This window comes from Macrosteles quadrilineatus, unplaced genomic scaffold (assembly GCF_028750875.1).
Source record: "Macrosteles quadrilineatus isolate MER2022 unplaced genomic scaffold, UCM_ALF_1.0 Scaffold_3__2_contigs__length_128488019, whole genome shotgun sequence".
Lineage (NCBI taxonomy): Eukaryota > Metazoa > Arthropoda > Insecta > Hemiptera > Cicadellidae > Macrosteles > Macrosteles quadrilineatus.
In genome coordinates this window covers 90038956-90055982 of record NW_026542596.1, presented here as the reverse complement: position 1 = coordinate 90055982, position 17027 = coordinate 90038956, and positions in this window count along the sequence as shown.

The window sequence follows — 17027 nt, the reverse complement described above, 5'->3', positions numbered from 1 at the left end:
AGGGAAACAGGTCTGAAATTTAAAAGTTATATCATAATGAAAAAAAATAAGACCGCTTTGTTTGCAGGGAATGTTACGGTTGGTTTCGGTTTGCAGGTCCTGGACTTTCATAATATTTTCATTTAATACTTAAATCCAAGTTTTTTTTTTGTAAACTCTTTATTTAGATTTTTTTCAGTTTTTTGAAATTATGTATGAGTATAAAAGTTAAAGGGAAAACAAAAAAAGCTTTATGTGTAAAGCTTTTTGCATCAAGTATTTTTTTTTTTTCAAAACAATGTACATAGGGTAAGTTATACAAAGTTGAGTGATGAATCAGTTGAATATAAAATTTGTATTCTAAATATTTGTTTCAACATCATAATGTTTTAAGATCGGTTCTCCCCTGCTAAACAATATTTATGTCAACCAACTAGACAGATCTATGAACCATCGTGTCGGTTGAGTTTAAAAAAAATAATCTTCCTGCAAAGTTACTAATTTTTTTACTTTTTAGCGAATTTCCCATATAGGGAATAAGCTATTGCCGTAGTACTCATGGTAAGACCTGGACCCGAGACCGATTTAATTTTTCATTTTGAGGTCCCTAGAGGCCAACAACACCATCCGTTCAAATTCATATATATATATATATATATATATATATATATTTATATATATTTATATTTATATATATACGTGTGTGTCCGTTAGCGCGATAACTCGAGCAAAAATGATCCGATTTTGATGAAATTTGGTACAAACGTGTAAACCTACGTTTATTCGAACGAGTTCGCGATCCAGCATAATCGGACCATGGGAACGGGGGTTTATGGGGGGTTTATGGGGTAAAAATGGGGTTTTCCCATTTTTGAACCTAAAAACAAAAAATTTTGCGATTTCTTTCTAAACCGTTTTGTAGAGCTTAAAAAAAGAAATAATTTAGTATATTGAAGCGCTGTTGTATGCCTAACGGTCACGGAGAAAATTCAAAAATAGTGTAATTAAAAATTCCCATGATATTCTTATAGAGAAAATGAAAATTGTTGTAGTTTACTTGTTTATGGGTATATATTGATAAAATTTGGCAAATTTATTTATTTCATCCTATACTATTGACGTATGGTCAAAAAACACTTTTATACCCGTTATTATCCCCGTATTCTTATCCCCGTTTTCATTTCATTTTGTGTTTTTTTAATTTATCCAAACAGTTCAGTATCAACAGTTTTCAGACAGATTTTAAATAATTTTTAGTCCAACCAAATCAAGATATGCATTTCCAAACAAATAAATTAGTAGTCTTACAAACCATCAAAAGGCAGTTCTTTTTCTCCCTTTTGACCTCGACAATTTTACTGTTTGTTTCCTGTCCAATTTCCGGTGTCTTTGAATTCCATCATCTTATTTCTGATGCCTGAGTTCCACCAGCCTGAAAAATATCTCATGGAAAAATATTCTTATATTTATTGCAATTATTTGTTACATCGAACTTGAATAACAATGAAAAATAAAACTACTTTAACCTCTAGTATTAAAAACAAAACTATTTTAACATCTATTTTTATACTTTCAAAATAATTTAGCCACCACCAAATTTTAATTTAGTACATTAGGACATTTTATCAAAATAATATCTAGTATTAAGTAAAAAGTCTTATTAAAAACAAAAACTTACATCTTTTACGTATCAGTCCTGTAATAAAAATACCATGATGGTACAATAATGTCAATGGAACCTAAGCAGTCTAAGACCTTAAACTGTATTGTATAAACCTTTTGAAAATTGAATAACATATTTTAATTCAATTACTTCAAAAGGTAAGGAAAACTACGGTTGTAATTACTACATAGATTATATTAAATCAATGACTGAATACTCTACGAGTACTAACTATATTTTATATTTATTTATGTGATTTCAGAATCAAATTAAACCTTTTCTAACAAAAACGTTTGTCACGAGAGGAGCTTCGTGTGACTGCGACTTTAATTTGAAATTGGATAAACATTAAACGTTTGCAAATGGACCTTAAAAGGAATTGTTTTCTTTAAGTCTTAGATTTAATTTGAAACATATTTCACTGGTTCCTTAAAATGTTATTTTATGTTTTAGTTAGTACATTTTTTGGATAATTTTAATCAAATACAGACAAATATTTTATTATGTAATACAAAATATGTTAATATAAACGAAAATACTTAGCTTTCTACCTTTGTAAAGAGTATGTTATACAACTTCCATCAGCTTTAAATTAATTTACACAATTTTTTGTACTATAATGTACCAGGTAGGTCTAAAATTGCTTAATAGTGTGCTTGGGTATGAGGGTTTGGTTCTTTTATCTATGATTTATTGCCCATTAAATCAATTAATTGTTCATGCGATTAATTGTACGACTAATTATCCATGCAAATCACTATGTGGATGGGTTGACGAAAAACATTGTTAACTATTCTCTGTATTTAATCTACAATCTAGCCCATTTAGAGCCTACTATAATTAATATTTATTAATCTTTCTTATCAACTTGTAGGCAATTTCTTAATTGTTTCTAATAACTTACAGAGTAATTCCTCATAACACCTTGGAAATGATTAATGTAATTCACTACCTAAAATATCACGTATACCAATTTATATTCTAGACAGCTCATTTCCACAAGTCGGCCCTTCCTGTCTGCTATTTTATTATGTTTATTTGTAAGTGTTCCTTTTTGTTGTTCTAAATTACTCTTGAAGTAAGGTGGTAAGATGTATCTAAGAACACATTTACCCGTGGTATGGCGTTTAAACAACGAAACTCATAGTAAAATATTTCCTTGTAATCAGGAGGATTTCCTTTTCGTCATGTTTATCTACATTTCACATCCTTGATAGCAGAATACTTTTGAAATGAATGATACAAAATGTTGTAGGAATTTTTACAAGCTACTATCAATGGGATGCCCAGATCAGTCTCTAAGGAACTAATCGTTTTGTGTGAAACGTTTTGAATAATATTGTGACCCAATAAGCAATTTAAATCACATTAAGGGTGTGACGTTGTGATGGTAACTGCGTATTGAGTTTTGGCAATTTCATAAACAGTTCAGGGCTATAGCGAGATGGCAGCCTTACAAAATGTATTTTCATTTATCTAGGTATGTTATACTCATCCGTTAATTTATTTCTTTGTTCCTGATTTATCCACTGGCCAATTCGCAGCCGACAAGCAAGATTCAGTGTAGAACTTGCATAAACGTAATACTAATCTTAGTTCCTGCAATTTTGTGGTAAATATATTTTAACAATTAGATGCATATAAAATTGTTTATTGTTGGATTATTTTCACAATCAAAATAAAAACGATTTATTACAAGTTTATATTTTCGGTTTAATATAGTTAGGATACATAATTACAAGTATTTTGAGAGAGTAAACTTACTTATTCGCCGAAAATACGTAATATCACTTATAATGTCCAATAAAGTTTTAACTATCATTACCATATTGCATATACTAGTTCTTATTTATCTTATTAATTAAAAAAGAACATACACCGTGTACAAATTTATATTGGATTTTATTTTACCATGAACGCTTATACGAAGAAAATTAATATGTATGACGCAAAATTTATCCATATATTAAAATGAAAATAAAGTAACTGAATCCAAAATTAGAGGTAAAGAGGCAATATATTCAATATTAAACTTGAAGAACTCTTTATGAATAACTCGGTTATTATACATTATATTAAATAGTTTTGTATTTGAAAGTTTTGAAAACGATGAACCGTGATATCAATATGCAATTTTAAAATATTGCGAAAGAATGTTATAAAGTAAAAAATATTTAATATGGCGTTTTCATTTTGTAAATGGCTATTCTTCCCATCAATGCAGTGCAAACTAATATGTTTTTCGAATATTGGCTCATAGAAAATGTGTTTAAAATATTATTAAGTCTTCACAAATGTATATTCTCACTGCTCAGTATATTACCGAGCGTTTGTTTAGATTAATCTAGCAGAGTCAGAACCCCTCTCTCAAGGGGAATGTTAGTTTTAATAAAAGTTCTTTGGGGTAAACATTCGGCGTTCATAAAGAGCCAAATCACAAATGTGGCGAAAGTGCCCTAGACTGTTTGGAAATGCTAGAACAATACGTTTTACACAATTGAGTATTAAATTATAAATAGTTTAACCATTTAATTATTTCCTTCCAATAAAAAGTATAGCTTTTATATTTTAAATGCATTTGGACTAATCAAGCATTGAAAGCGTGAAACCTCTCTCCAAAAAATAATTCAGGATTGAATCCCACCAGTCACTAAAGGCTGTTAGCTATGAGACAATTCCAGGACCCAGTTATTCGGAGCCCATATTAAATGATAGGTAAACTTTGTTGCTATCAACAGATTTTATTAGCACGTTATGTTTTGTTTTATTAGGTTTCGATAGACAAAAACGGGTCTTCCAGCAACACTATATATATTTACCCTTACCTTGAAGATTTACGATTCAATTAAAGTACATAAGGTATCAATTTCACCGATTGGCCATAATGATGACTGATAATGAAGTTGAAATACAGTGTGTTAAAAATCCCGGAACAGCTTGATATTTTTTAACCAACATAGATACGGTGGTACAGTTTTGTAGGTATTTATCATTAAAACCTTTTTAAGCAATACAAAATTTTCCTCTCCTTCAAGGTGACGACCCACAAGGATTTCAAGGAAATATTTTATGTAAGCATAGGTTTATATGAATATAAAGTTAAAGGGTATTACTAGTTAAATACAATGCCACAAAATTAAACCCAAATGACCAAACGACAAAAATATCTTGAATGTGCCAATTAAAATCTTTGAACGTCTGCCATTTTTTACTCAAATGTTATTTTGAACTCAAATTTGTGGCATTGTATTCTACTAATTAGGACCTTAAATTTGGTGTGCATACGTTTACGATTTTCTTCCGACTTCTAGTGGGCGCCTCCCCGAGGAGTTATCAAATCAATCAATTATCAATTATTTAAGATGGGGACGCCACTATGTGCGTAATTTAACCCAAATATAGTGTAGGATGAGTGGCGCGATCTTGTAGTCTTGTAGATATCTTATATAGTGTTATATAGTGACTAAGGCCGACATGTTCCTTAGACACAGCTGTTAATTAATAGCCCATACAGCTAATGGCAACTAAGGGACCTACAGTTTACAGTGGAATCCGAACCACATTTTTTCCTTAGAATTTAACGAATTATCAGGATAGTACTGCGGATAGTCAAGTACTCACTCGTGCGGACGTTAATCCACTCCAGGGAGCATTGCATCCATAGTGTATGCCTATAAATATCCAAAATTCTTCTAGGTAGCTTATAGTAATGCTAATTCAATGCATCTTTGAAAAGCTGTTATTTTTGACTCGGTGGTCCGTTTGAGTTCAAATTTATTGCATTGTACTTTACTAGTACCCAACTATTTGTCGTTGTATTTAACCTTTGATGTGCATATTAACCTTTGCTTACATTAAAGATTTTCTTCTTACTCCTTGTGCGCCGTCCCTTGGAGGAGAGGAAAATTGTTAGTTGGTTAAATAAGTAGGTTTTTATGATAAATATCTAGATACAAAACTGTACCACCTATGTTGGTTAAACAAATATTAGCCGTTCCGGGACCTTTTAATACACTGAATATAAACTAGTGTTGTACGATGTATTCAACATTATCTTGCAATAATAATAAAAATATCTCATGTACTTAAGTGTTATACATAAATCTTCCATGTAAATTGTTAATCTAAACCGACTGGTTAAAAGCAGGTCTGGTGAACCCCTTAGATTGAATTAGGGAACTAGTGGCTGTAAGCCATAATTTATTAACAGATGTAAATCTATGTATATTGTGAGAGCTGTAAACAAATTTCTTTCGGCGCATATTAGCTAATGACAAAAAATTATATTTCTATTACTATATTAATACTATACTATACTATACTATACTAATTTTGTGTTACCAGTAATATTGTTACTCGTATAAAATGCATGAGTTATATTTTATTTTTCTTCATTTAATAGAGTAATTATATTTTATGCTCTTTCACTTTATTTTAGACCGTATACAACAGAAAATTCTGCGTTATATGTTGTCAAACATGTAACCTTATATTTTTACATTTCGTGAGGTCAACGGAAGATGTTAGTATTACCCATAAGCGATATACACAAACTTTACACCAAACCAGGGGCGTTACAGGATGTACTTGGTTGCGTGTACAAACGCTTCATGTTTATATAGCTTCCTTTATACTGCTGTACAGGGTAAACAAAATTGTTATGTTCACATTGATCCCCGATTTCCACAAGAACTTTGTAAAAAGGGACATAATATGAGATAATTTTTGTGTTTATAAAGATCCCCAACTATTTCTAAAACCATTCTTTACCCATAAAATACTTCGTTACGCTACTAACTATTGTCTGGGTAGCCGAGTGGTTATAGTGTTCGCCTTCAAATCTGAAGTTCGCTGGTTCGAATCCAAGCGAGATTGTTTCCTGTCCGAGATCCCATTTGTCATTAGGCTATGAATTAATGATGCTTTCTAAGGAAAAGGTCGACGTTAAATAGTAACAACTAGTGTACATGTTGCTCGAATTCGAGCAATTGCAAATATTACAGAAGATATTTCAAAACGAATAACAGTCATATTTACAACGAATTTAAAAGAGTCAACTCAAAGATTACCGGTGTGTAACTCAGACTATGTTTATCTTCGTTATTGATAAACCTAAAGCATTCGGGCCGGTTTTCTCCTTCTCAAAATGCCTCGCTGTACAGGCAACACAGGTCATTTATAGAGGGCCAATTGAGAACGAAAGGTCGTTTTGGGGTAGTGTTAGGGGGCATTTGTAACCTAATAGTTGAGATTGTCCAGGGTCAGGTGCTGACTGTGATGAGTTAAGCCTAATACTCGCCACTGTTCTGTGAGCTGCGGTCGTTATCACGATTACGCCTCCTGTCTATATGTGTTGTTGTCGTCACGTCGGAGGCATATAAAAGAAAAAAAAACAACAAATAAACAAATGATAGCTACACAAAACAACGATAAATGTTACAATCGTGCTAACACGATCCGTCATAGCTACACAAAACAACGATAAATAAATACACAAATTTAAGATACTGTACAACCATACTAACAAAATCCGTCTTGGAGGTTATGTTTACACAAACTCAAATAGTAAATAAATGTACTCCATGGGTTTCATTGAATTGAAAAATAAATAACAGTAATTAAATTAAACAGCTGAACAAAATGTAAACAATTATGTTCTTCATAAGGATAACATGGGAACTTTCAAAGCCACTGGGGCAGAGCCCAAGGGACTTTTTCAAAAATGTAAGGCCAGTTTGCAAATCTACGCGACACGCTCTTTCCAATGAGATGTCAATGGATAAAATCGGTTAAGAAATGGCGGAGGAGTTCAACCGACAAAGTTTCATGTAGCGTATTAATTATATAGATACCAGGGTTTGGACCGTTCCCTTTCAAAACGTAAAAAATTCCACACGCGTAAAAGCACACATAATCAAATAAAATAAACTAACTATATTATAATTTTTTTACGTTAATAGTTCAGTCTTTACTTTATGGAAAAATTTTGCTACATTTTACTAAACAATATTCATCGATATACTATTAACGTTGACATTGGATACTTAATTAGTCAGACCATCTACAGTATGTGTTCTGGAGTAATTGGTTGAATGCTACATTTAGTTTTTAGTAATAAGTTTACGTTCCTTTGGTTGAAATTCGGTCTAAGGACAGAAATTAATAGTTTACTTAAGGTTTCAATGATATAGGCTTAACTCAAATACTATTATTTATACTTCAGGCGAAAGTTTTTACATGCGAAATGAATATTAAGTAATTCCACAGTAGGTAGCACATTCATGTTAGACAGAGTTGTTTGTTTTAAAATATATCGACAACTTACTCGTGTAACAATAGTTATGTGGCAAAAATTACACAACATGGCTCTCACTGGGGACGAAGAATTCTGGTTTTATACAGGGACAAACAGATTGACCATCATGTGCTGATTTATCACGAGTAAATACATTGAAAATCATCGGTAAATAAGGTGTGGGGTTGGTAGGATATGTAAATAAGTCCGAATGCACCAGATAAATATACGTAGTTTGTTTTGGGCTGTTTGGTGTAACGATAGATATCCACGTTATCAGGAGAGGTCTGTAAACAGAACGTTCTGGGCTTTTTAATATTTTTTTTCATCTGTTACAGTATTTGATTTACTGTAATATAAATGTTCTTTTATATGAGTCTTTTTTGTAGGTTAAATGAATATACCTTTTTACTATATTATTTATAGATTTCACAAACAATTTTGTTAATCTTAAATTATGAAATATCTCACAAATTTATTATAAGGTTGATAAAGGCCATAGTGATATTAGTACGAAATATTATGACAAATATGAACAACAGTCATTTGTAGCGTGATATTCTTGTGGCAGATGCTAGATATTGTGTGGAACACCAACATAACTGTTTTTAAACATTAACAGAGTTCATGGTAGGAACTACAGTACTTTATCTGACTGTTAATATTAATAGTTTTTTTTTAAATCTTATATTTCCAACAAAATATAAATAATTTTTAGTTGTACTTTTTATTTATTTTATCGCCTACTCATCATGGAGTACAGTTCATGTTTTGTAACAACTAATAAATACGTAAACAAATTTGACTGTCTCAGTATTTTCGAAGCAATAATTCGGCATTTTAATCTATATAAATAAAATTAGAGTTTTGTCTGTACATTGCTCAGAATTATATACTTTTAGGTTATTTTTACGTTTTATACATTAAAGAAGCAGAAACGAGTCTTATCTCAATTTCTGTCTGTCTGTCTGTCTGTCTGTCTGTCACTTTGTCTGTAACACTCAAGATGGCATTTTACGCAATCTTCTCCGTGAAAACCAGAGTACATATCAAGATCCAAGTTATTTTAATGTATTCACTGGATTGGCAAGAGTGTCTTTAGTGATTTAAATATAGCCTCACTACTTTGTAAATAAAATTACGGACGTTCAAAAATGCAGTTTTGTGCGATTTTTGTCAAATTTTCGTTCAATTTTTATCACATAATCGTCTATGAAATAACGAACAGCTGTTCGGATCAAGATTATTTTTTCTAGCTGTCAATGACATGTTTACAAATGTTGTTTACAAATACCGCAACTATTTCGAATCACGTTTTGAAAGCAAATCCCAACCAAGTGAGATTAAAAACGTTTTTCTTACATAACGGATTTAATTAATCGCAAGTGCAATAATATAGTCTAATAGTGTAACCGTAAATGAAATTAAATAACTAGACATCGTCCAAATCGGAACCAGAAATTCTTTGAGTATAAAATGTTTCTTGAGTTTTGACAACCAGAAAGAAGAATACCTTGAATCAGTGTTGTATAGGGCTGTGACACTGAAATGATCGTCGCCAATAGCTTACAAAAAGGTTTCCACTCATTGACGGCGCTTCAATGGCGATTGTGTAAAGTGTAAAGTAAAAAATCACAACTGCAGTGGGTGATTGTAACAGAGGTTTAACAGAGGAAGTGCTAAACTCGCTTTTCCAATGTGTCACTTTCTGTTTCTACTCACCGTGTGATGCAATCGCTGGACCATACAGCCAATAGGCCCATAGCTCATATCTTGGGTACGTAAGCCTACATATTTATTCATAACAACCTTTTTGACGACGATCCTTGATACCGGTACTTTTCCATAGAATACATGGCCTACCTACTTAAAAAATAAAATTACAAATGACCAAACCCCCAACATTGTGTGATTTTCGTCACATTTCCTTCTAATGTTATAAGATATACTAATCATTGTTTAGAGAATGCGTAATCTATTAAATAACAAAAAGTTGTTTGGGTAAGGCTGCTTCTTTTTCAAACTGACACCGATAAGTTTACGCTTTAACTTTTTACGAGAAAATCCAAAAGCAAGAGATCAATAACCTCGGGACTAGATATTAATGTATTTAGTTGGTCCGATTTACTGTAATTCTTAGGTAGGTTCTTACGTAGGTACTGGTTCTTTTCCTTAGAACCGGTAGTTTACAAATTAGATATCGTTGGTGTTGCACCTTATTTATTAGAGCCGTCCGTATTCAATTTAAGTGATGTCTTAACTCTGTATAAGTTTTGCTTTTTCTACCTGGATTCCAAATCTTAGCTTACCCGGTATGCTAAGAAAATGATAACCTATTTGAGTAAAACATTTGTTGGGCAAACCATCATGAATTGTTTACGCCTTTATATTGTTTATGTATCAATAGTTCGTGGCCTTTGTTGGATTGTTGTATTGTGTTGTTTTGTTGTATGTTGGTAACGCATTAATGTCCTTATTTCTCAGTGTTTCACGGAATGGACAAGAGCACCTTTGATACTGAAAATGTCAACCGGAATAAAGTGTTAAATGGTGAGGTTGAGGTAGTACTTTAAATACGTTTAAGTTAACCGATGTGGAAAGTAACTTTCAATTATAGGCCTACTTTAGGGCTACGCTTCATGGATCTATAAAACATTATTAAGTTTAATCATTGGACATATGGACCAACACGATCCGGGTGACATTTAATTGCGAAGCATTTATTTTGGCTTGAACTGTCAGATACTGTATTTGCGAAGGTTTATATATAATAGTTTTGCCAGCATATCTGCAAATATGCAAACTAATTGCTGTTCTTAATCTGAATATAAGAAGGTTTCAACTGACTACTATAAGATCCCCGTGCGTAGAACGGGCACACAGCTAGTTGTTAAATAAACCTTAAAATATTGCCTTTTTGAATAAGAATATCATAATGTTAACTATACAGGTTTTTTCAGACGGTTACTGCTCGTATATTCTTTAATAGTGGTTATTTAGTTTGAAGCCCGAAGAGTGGCTTCAGTGTGGATATTAATTAAGATTAAAATTTAAACACACTTTACACAGATACAACAATCTATAAGTAGGAAGAAACTTGAATTTAAAACTCTTAAAATTACTTTGACAAAACGCTTCCTTACAAATCCCTTATTACTTGCACTCATTTATATCTTGTTTCGTATGACTATATACAGTGTGTAAATTAAGTATTGAAATAAATCTGTATTTTAAAACAGAAATAGATAGAAATATTCCGTTTATGGCAATAATTGTTAACAAAGGTTCCGCAGCTTTTTACATCAAAAATATTTTTAAACCCCCCTAACAGGGTATGGGTGGGGGTGACTTATTTTTTTCAATAACAACCCCAATTGAGTGACCCCTCATTTTGAAGGGTATGTTAAAAGAAAAACAATGATGCAAACTCGAGGTAGATATTTCACCTCTAGCCTAAATGGCGGGTATTCCAAAATTTAATTTTTGTGAAAAACACCCATTTTGGAATATCTGCCATTTTGGCTAGGATATGCGTCATTGTGTTTCTTTTGACAAACCATTCAATAGGGGTTAAAAAATAAAATAAAACTAATTGAAAAAAATAAGTCACCCCCTTCCCCCTACCTTGTTAGGGGGGTTAAAAAATATTTTCGATGTAAAAAATTGCGGAACCTTTGTTTACAATTATTGCCACAAACAGAATATTTCTATTTATTTCGGTTTTAAAAATACATATTTGTTTCAATACTTAATTTACACGCTGTATTTACATCGAAAATATGTTTAAACCCCCCTAACAGAGTAGGGGTGGGGGTGACTTGTTTTTTTCAATAACAACCCTACAACAACCCTATAACAACACCACAAAAGTTACATTGTTTGATTTTCATGAAAGTCTTATGTGACAAGTAAAGCACAAACGAGAAACAATGTATAATTAACCATTATTGAAGAGAAATGACTCGATTTGATCAATGACAGACATAATTTTATATTGTAGGTTAGGATCACTGATCTCTTAGTTGGATTCTCCCTGAATTGTCTTCAGGTATTTCTATTCTCGTGTATAGTTCTATATTATAAGAAGTATTTCTTTGTTAATCTTCTGTCAAAGGTATTTTAATGATTTTTAAGTTTCACTGAGACTTAATAAACAGAAAATAGTTCCAGGCAAAAACCTATATGTACTGTAAATAAATCCAAATTATTAAATTAAGGGAAATTCTATTGTGAATTTAATGTAATATGAAAGTATTTTTGCAATATTTTAACAACAATTGCTTTGGCGTGACTATTCAAATTGTCCACAATCGTTAAATATTTCATATATACTGTATGCACAATTATATATATATATATATATATATATATATATATATATCTCAAATTGAAAAGATAAAATTAACAATATCGGTTGACGTCGTTGATTATTTTCATACAACAATATGGCTTGAAATCTGAAACAGATTCTATCATTGGTTCTATCACTATTATTGTCACATCTTTACATGACTTATTTTTGTATCAATTAAGGCTCATACATTGTCTTAAAGCTACTAGATCAATAGAAATACCTAAACACACACCTTCAGTAAAGCTATGTGCAATATTAGTAAATACTCCAAATTCTGTTGTATGTAGCCTACAGAAAAATAAATATGCTGACGAATTTATAAATAAAAATTTGGAAAATATGTTAAATATAAATGCAAATATCGAAATAAATACTTTAACAATCTAAATCTGCTAACATACACAATTACTTTGTTGTACTGTGATGCCATCTAAGGACTACTGTCTTGATTACGTGCTTCATGTTTCAAAGCAGATGACTCATGTTACTACTTAACTATAAGTTTGACTCCTTAACTTTTAGCATAAAATAAAGTTGTTTTTAAACGAGCATGCACGGAAGCTTAAGTATTTAATTGATAAATTGTTCATAGTTTATTCAAAAATGAACTTTCCCATGACTTTATATACCGTAGAACCTCAATCTGACTTGTGAATGGAATTTTGTAATAATTTACCTACCTTCTAGGTTTTTTACATAGAATCTTCTATCTAGAATTCACCAATTTTTTCTTAAGAAATTATTGAGCTTTTTGGTGTTTTATAAAGGAACTTTCAACATTATCTAAATACATAAGGTAAGCTTGAAAAGTCAATTGAATTACTTTATTTGTTAAAATGTAGTACAATTAATTAATTATCATACATGTATTTGATGCTTCTTTTTTTTAACTGTGCTGCATTACACATAGTTCCTATTGTCTTGTGTATAGTTAATGGTTCTAAATTTCATGAGGTCAAATAGGATATGTTTGCCATGTCCACAAGCGGTACACAAACTTTACATCAAACCATGGGCGTTCCATAAAGTACAGTACTTTGTTGTGTCCATATTACCACTTTATGTGTATATGCTGTGTGTATACCGCTTTATGTGTATATACTGTGTGTATACAGCTTTATGTACCCTTGTGTACTGCGCCACTGTGTTTACAAAATGGTAATGTTTACTTTAACCACCAATAAATAGATTCGAAAACAAAAGGACATTATACCGAACAAATCTTGTTAAAAAACCAAAACTGAATAATACCCAGTCTCCAATTATTAAAATAGATAACGAAAAACCACTTTAAAGTCTCGATCAGAGAGCTTTGACACCCAAAGTCTGTTTAAAAACGTTGTATCAAATTTGGTTCAAATTGTTATCCACCTAAGTGTACTATTGACTTCAACACTGATGTGGTTTTTACATCCTTAATTTACCAGGTGTAGCCTGTTTTTTACTCCAAGGGAAAGTATTGTAGGCTATAAGCTTCAAGAAGTTGTCCGTTTTTTTGTGATTTAACATACAGGCCATGTACTCAAGACATTTCATATCTTTTGCTTTTTAAGTTTACAATATAAACATTGCCTTTTTCACTTGGTGGACAATCATTTACTAGTATGTTTAGTAATGTGTAGCAATTATATCGATCAGCCATAAAAACATTTTGTGTATACAATATATGCCTACATACGAATAAGTATATTATTAAACGTGCCTTAGAAGTGTTTTTAGTCGTATTTATTTACACTTCTTATTACTATCCATTACGATGCCCTTATTTGATAATATAAACATTTATTTATATCACATGTTTAAATTGACATCTCTAGCCTTCCTACTGAGAATAAAGATATCGTTTCAATGAAATGTGACTCAATTAGCAGGTTGAGTGGCATTTTCTAAATAAATGAGAACATTTCGTGATTAAATTCAATTATCTAATTATTTGAACGGATTAGGTTCTCGGATTGATATTGGGTAATTTATTTTTGTTTTAGCATCCCTCTTGATACTAACTGCATGTTTATTACGTTGATGTTATATGAAAAGGTGTTAGTAGCATTATGTACATACCAGTTTTATCACTTATTTCAGTATTGTTATAGCGATTTTCGAAGTTTGATTACAAATATTTCCAGAATGTGATGCATCAGCCGTAACAGATATAACCTAATATATTTTCTTGGTATTTTATAATTTTAACTTTAAAGAAATAAAACCTCTCAGTCTCATTTACATGTTCAAGTACTTAAGTAAGTAGAGCGGACACGGTTGAGGCTACAAGCTCTGTGCTTACAGCTGGAACAGATTAACTATTTTTAAATGGGAAATGTTTGTGTTACTTATTCGTGAAACAAGCATGTAAACTATTATTCGTTCGTAGGAATCAATTAATTATATTTAGTAAACAGTGTTTTCTAATTATTTATTTGGTCATTGGTACAATATAATAATCTTATCTCTATCATAAAAAAATCCTGCGACTAAGTCCGCTGTCCTTGAAAACTACACTTAAGGTCATGGTGTGATTTATATTACAAATGTATTATTTTCCTGCACATCTGTCAGATTATCATATCTATCTTTGCCTTCGTCCTATAGCTGAAGATTTAGTATTGATTACTGGAAACAGAAATTCATTTTTTTTTTATTTCTGTTATGCCCAAAGGTTTCTCAAAAGAAAATATGAGAAGGATACAAAATAATAATAATGCAGACACTGATAACCCAGGTTTGATTAGTTTCCTTTAGATGGGAGGTGGGTCTTTTCAGGTCGTGGACCACGATTTGTTTAAATAGCTTCTAAACACCAACCAACTCATTCAAACTTAAATGTAATGCTAGAAGGTATATTAATCTGAAATTTGTATACTATTTTTAAAATTACTTGTTTGGAATATCCATTTTATTTATAAATAACTTTTCTTGTTTAGTTTTAAACTAAGAAGTGGTTGGTACCGAAACATTTGTATTAGTAGTTATTTACAATCGTCTAACCAAAATGAGAAAAAACAAAAAATCATAACTGGCAAAGTTTAATTGATCTATTTTAGGTAAGTTTTAAGAGATTAGAAATTTCTTTATATTGTAAAACTCTGATAACAAGATTCCCGCTGATAAGCTGTTTAATGAATATTTCCGCCTCAGTAGAAAGTTTGAAAGTAAGAACTTAAGGTGACTTTAGACCTCTTAGTTAAACTTTCGCCAATCTCAATTGACTCTGGTTTTACAGCCATCACGTGATAAACGCAAAAAAATTATTCGTTTTCATGTTTGGATAGTAATTTTTTTTAAGTTTGACCAAAAATAAAACTTAACAGTAAATTTTGTATAGATGTATTTTTAATTAATTGACTAAAAATTTTTTATATATGCTTTGATCCTACTGTACCATATTTAGGAAACTTAAATTCATAAAAATCTGTTCTTAACAAACAGCTGTATTATCAATAATTAGACTCCTTGCTGGCAATTTATATTTTGTGTGATCTTAATGGTGTCCAGTTCTTTATTCCTATTGGCTTCCCTAAGTGGGAATTTGTACGCTCCGTGTACGGCATGAATCTAAAGGCTACGGTCTTGTGAATTGTCGGATGGATGGATATACTTTTAATTGTTGTGTACCGTTTGATATAAGAATTGTAAAAAAGTCTATGTAATGAATGCTTAGGAAGAATTGTTATTCCTTGTTAATGGATTTAAGCTTTTTTTTACTATTATTGTTATCTACTCAAATCAAATTTATTATTGTTATTCATTGTAACGCTTTTATAGACTTGTTTTGTTGTAACTGTTTTGTTTATTTTCACATGTATTGTTGCAGCCGCTGTCTTTTTGCTATTTCGTTGCCGTTTCTCTTTTTCGTTGTTATCAATTCATTTTGATTCTTTGTTTTTAACTCAAAATTATTGTATAACTAGCTTTAAGTAAGTCTTGTTTGTATTGCACTATATAGTACCCAATATCAAAATGGAGCTGTCCGTTGAAATGTAAAATAAAATAAAATTGTACATTTAAAAACGCAAGGAAAACAGTAAAAATAGAAATAAGCTGATTAATGTACGAGTAAATTTTGACTACAGGTGTACTGTTTTAAATTTTCTTGGCCAGTTTGTGACACTCTGGGCTCGGATTGCTCAGTCTGGGGTGGGTCGATGAATATTATACACAGAGTGTTTATCCTTATTCAATAATTCTTCATGAAAAGGGCGCCACCTAGTTTTTAAACTTCCTGGGATCCAAACTAGGAAATGTTCCAAGGAAAAGGAGAATTTAAAATAATTTTGAAAAACAAAAATACTGAAAGGAATGGCAGAGGCTAAACCCTATGGTTAATAAATTTAAGTCCTTGGCTAAACACACTTTCAGCAAAATCTACCTAGTGATATTAATTACTAAAATATTACAAAAATTTATCTTGATAATATGGCTCAAGATATCTGCTTATCTTTTACTCAGATAAGAATGTTGATGCAAAATACTCTCTGACTAATTCCAGAAGTTAAAAGTAGATAATGGAGCAAGTTCAAATAAAATGTTTTAAATAAATGTGGTTTCCAAGTTTAAATTCAAAATTCAAATAAATCTTATAAATGTAAATTCAAATTGTATTCAAATTATCAAAAATACTATAACTGTTTGATCTAATCAAGATAGGGCACACACCAGGTGATCTGAATGATAACTAGAATTTTCAATCACCACAAAATTATTTAATATTGAAGTAAAGTATGATATCTCAACAACAA